Source organism: Anomalospiza imberbis, chromosome 8 (genome assembly GCF_031753505.1).
Source record: "Anomalospiza imberbis isolate Cuckoo-Finch-1a 21T00152 chromosome 8, ASM3175350v1, whole genome shotgun sequence".
NCBI lineage: Eukaryota > Metazoa > Chordata > Aves > Passeriformes > Viduidae > Anomalospiza > Anomalospiza imberbis.
Genome location: NC_089688.1, coordinates 33,684,652 through 33,689,305, shown reverse-complemented (window position 1 = coordinate 33,689,305; position 4,654 = coordinate 33,684,652).

The window sequence follows — 4,654 nt, the reverse complement described above, 5'->3', positions numbered from 1 at the left end:
AAAACAGGAATAAAGTCTGAAGAAATATTTCTAATATTTGTGTGTGGTTTTTTTGCCACTCCATCGATACCTCAAGCAAACCAAAAACCTTGATGGAGTTTTGGCTTTCATTTTTAAATCTTTAATTTTGTATTTCTCTTACACTTTTTGGGTTCAACGAGTTGGTTTTACTCCTAATTTATAGCAGGAAAGTTTTCCTGTGTGTCTCTCTTGATTCCAAAAGCATTTGTTTTAGTTCTAAATCTCTTTTTTGTCTCTAAATTAAACTGCTAATGGGCATTTACTGAACCAGGGCAGGTGACTCAGAGCTGCTCTCCTGGAGCAGGAGAAGGACGAGCCCTGAAAAGCAAAGGCTGCTCCAGATATTCCTCTAAAAGTTCCACACAAATCTAATGCTAAATTTTCTTTTCAAGATTTTCCACTAGGACAAAAATAACACCTAATTTTTTTTCACTTTTCATTTACATTCTCAGGTTTTTTCTCAGGTCAGTATTCACTTGTCTACCTTGACATGACTTTTTGTCCATTCTGAAAAAGCGTCGGTGCAAACCATTCAAAGCAAGCCATGCCTCTGTAGAAAATTAAAATAAAGTAAAGTAAATAGATTAAAATAGAGAAAAATGAAGTAAAATAATGAAATAAAGTGCAATAATAAAATAAAATAACGAAATAAAGTAAAATGATGGAGTAAAATAGAGAAAAATTAAGTGAAATAATGAAATAAAGTGCAATAACAAAATAAAGTAAAATAATGAAATAAAGTAAAATGATAGAGTAAAATAGAGTAAAATGAAGTAAAATCATGAAATAAAGTAAAATAATGAAATAAAGTAAAATAAAATAAAGTGCATCTTTTCATTCTGGGCAACCAGTTAAAAACAAACTTTGCAGCAGGCAATGAGTGTGTGAAGCATCTTTTTTTTTTTTCCACCACAACCCTTTTCTCTGAGCAGTAAAGCCCCTAACTATGTACAGGAGATGGAGTTCCTCCAGCACAAGGCACAAATGAAAACAGGAATATTTTCCTGATAAAATGCACCTCTGATCAGGTGTTTCCCACCTTTACAGCCCAGCAGCACCTTGATAAATATAAGTCTATTGATAATATAATGATAATAAGTATATTAACTTATTGATAATATATTTATATTATCAATAATAAGGGAATAAGTACCGTATCTTATTGATAACAAGTAGAATATACTATATTGATAATATATTATAATATCAAGAAATAATATATGATAATATCAAGAAATTGCTATTTATTCCTCAGTAATAACCAGCCTTGCTGCCAGAGCTCATGACAGATTTAAATACACATATTTTGAGGAGGGACTATTAAAAAACAACCCTTTTTTTAATTTTTATTGCCTTCTCCAGTTTCTCCTGCTAATTGTCACAGCTGAGGAAATGCCCCGACCTGGGAAGGCTCCTCGGTGCTGTTCTGGCAGCACATTCCAGCCCTGCCCTCCTGCATCCCTGCAATTGCAGCCTTTGCCCTCTCCTGAGCAGCCAGGCTAAATTGGGTAGTGCTTTTGGAAGTGAACAAATTGGGACTAGAGAAAGACCCCAAGCTCATTTTCAATTTTGTTCTGAGCTCCTGTTTGAACTGGAGTAGTTAGGAAAGCAATAAATAGGCCAGGGCCATAGGGGAACAGCTCTTGATGTACATTTGGGTCAGGGGCTACCACTAGGATTTCTTTAGGAAGCCAGATGATATTCCATTAGAAAAAAAAAAAAAAACAAACCAAAAAAAACCCATCCCAATCACAAAAAAGTTTTGTGTGGAGCATTTTTTGGGAAGTCATGAATACAACAATAACAATTAGCACTGCAAAACTGAGCTGGATGAGATTTAGAACCAAGTTTATTTTACCCTGTCACATATACATTGCAAATTTACCTCCCCAAATGTCTCAGCTTGCAGTTTGAAACAGGCATTCCAAACATTTATGATTCATTACTGTGCAAAGATATTAATTGAAGCAATCTGTCCAGTTATTTTTTAGTGAATTCTCTAGTTTAGCAATATTAGTTGTATTAATTTTTATATTAATATAAATAATTTCAGTAATATAAATCTTATTAGGCATAAGTCAGTAATAAACCCCAAAATTTCAGTCTTTATCATTTCTATATAGATCCTTAAACTGCAGTGTTCCATTGCCCAAGTTTATGAGAGTTGCATAAATAAACAAAATAACAAATCTTTCTGCCTTTTCTTAGTTCTGTCTTGTCCTTTAGATGATTAACACAGAACATGAAGACTGAAATTTGGGTTTTTAAATGGAAGTTATTCATCATTTGGATTTTGGTGGGCTTTTAATGAAGTTTGCTCTGCTTTTCTCCTACATGGGCTGTAAATTTATATTAAAATAGGCAAGGCTTAAGAAAAAGGAGAAATTTGGATGGGATATTGGGAAGGAATTGTTCCCTGGGAGGGTGGGGAGGGGCTGGGATGGAATTCCCAGAGCAGCTGGGGCTGCCCCTGGATCCCTGGCAGTGCCCAAGGCCAGGCTGGACACTGGGGCTGGAGCACCTGGGACAGTGGGAGGTGTCCCTGCCATGGCAGGGTGGCACTGGGTGGGCTTTAAGGTCCCTTCCCACCCAAACTGGGATTCTGTGAGGAAATTATTCCTGTCCTTGGACTGGAAGCTGTCCAGGCTTACCTGCAAACATTCCCTGGCATCAGGGCACCTTGGGAAGTGTTGAGCACATGGGGCTCCAGCTTAGGGGATTTGCTCCCACAGAAACATCCTGGCTGAATTTTAATGAAAAGCATTAAAAAACATCACCTTGGTACCATCAGCTGCCATACCTGGAGCATCCAGAGCAGGACTCAAAGCTCTCTTCAGCTGAATCATGAAGGGTTGCTCTCAGCACGTCCAGGATGTTTTGTAGGACAGCGTTCCATGGACTGGGGCTGGACCAAAGCCCAGGTGTGGTGGTTTGACCCAGGGATCCCCCAAAGCTGCTCCATCCCTCCCGGAGCTGGACAGGAGGGACAGACAGAAGGTCAGCTGGTCAGAGGGGCAGCTGGTCAGCTCTTCACCCTTCGTTCCTTCTCCTCGGGGGCTGGAGCCCTTCCCTGCTCCAGCGTGGCTCCCACGGGAGCCAGTTCTCCATGAACCTCTCCAAAGTGAGTCCTGCCGTTTCTTTATGCAGATAGATGATATAATTTTTATTTTAGAGGGGTTCTCATGCTTCTTTTTTAAGGAATTTTAATGATAATTCGTAATTAGTGGAGCACCTTTCTGATCATTCCTGCCCTGCCTTTTGAAACAACTAAAGGACACTTTGGTATTCTTGGAAATAAATTAATGATTTACTTGATTTTATTAATATAAACAATAATCAACTGTTGTTATTTTTTTTTTATTCCTCCACAGTTGGAAAGAAAAAAAAAAAATCAAAAAAACAACCATTGATTGAACACCACTCTGGAGTGAAAGTAAATAATAAAATAGTTCTCATGGAACAAATCATTAAAAAAAAGTCAGAAAAATACAAAAAACCCAAGAAATATCTACCTGTTATTATGAATACAACGTCCTTCTCTTTCAAGGCCTTTTTTTAAAATGGAGAAAACATTTGGAAGGGCCTGCCAAAATCTACTTTGATATTAATTAGAATTAATAGATCAGAATTGTACGAAATATTGTTTGCTGGTTAGAGAAGAAACACTTAGGGAGATCACACCTTTGAATAATTAAGGATGCAAAGAGAAAGATTAAGATTTTTAAAGTAGTTCTATCCAGTTGTAATAATAAATGACCAAAAATTTGGATAAGAGGAGAAATGAAGTCTTTGCTAATTGTTATTACAGTTGTTTTCTGTGACTGAGGTCACGTCAGAATTCCAACAAATTTGATTTCAGATGGATGAATCACTGCCCAGAGAGCCTACATGTTGCTCACTGTATCTCTTAATGATTTAAATCTCATTATTACCCAAAATAATTTCTATTAAAGGCTACTCAGCCCAGCACAACATCCATTTATTTTACATAGAATCGCAGAATCGTTAAGGTTGGAAAAGACCTTAAAGATCATCGAGTCCTACCATCAACACCTTGAAATAGTTCCTGAAAAAAAGACTTGATTTACACTGAAAAAGACTTTTCTGTCTTCATTCCCTAAGGCAAACTTGTTTCCTCTTCCCACCATGCTTCTCACAAGGGAATAGGTCCTTGGAAAACATAAAAAAGGACTTAGAAAAAGGGCTTTACTTTCAGAGAAAGTTCTTGCAGTGCACCCAAATGACTTCTCTTTATTCCTGCCTCACCTGTATCATCCCCCTGCTCTGTGTTTATGTTTATGGACAGGTATGGGAGCGAGGAAAAGGCAATAAAATCCCAACAAATGTGGGGTTTGGGGCTGGAGTTTGGCCGGGACACGGGGATGGGAGGCACAGGAGGGACGGAGGTAAACAAAGCAAGCCCAGGCTTTGCTTTTCACCCAGCAGCAGCATTTAACCCCGGGCTTGAAAAGGAGGATGCTCACAAATACAGTGAAGTCATGTATTCAATTTTGCTCAACTACTGGTGTGAAATTTTAATCAAAAAAACTAGAGAGCTCATTCAAAAAAGAAATTAGTGAAGAAAAAAAAATTAAAAAAAAAAAAAAAAAACTTTGGTCGTCTCTCATCAGTG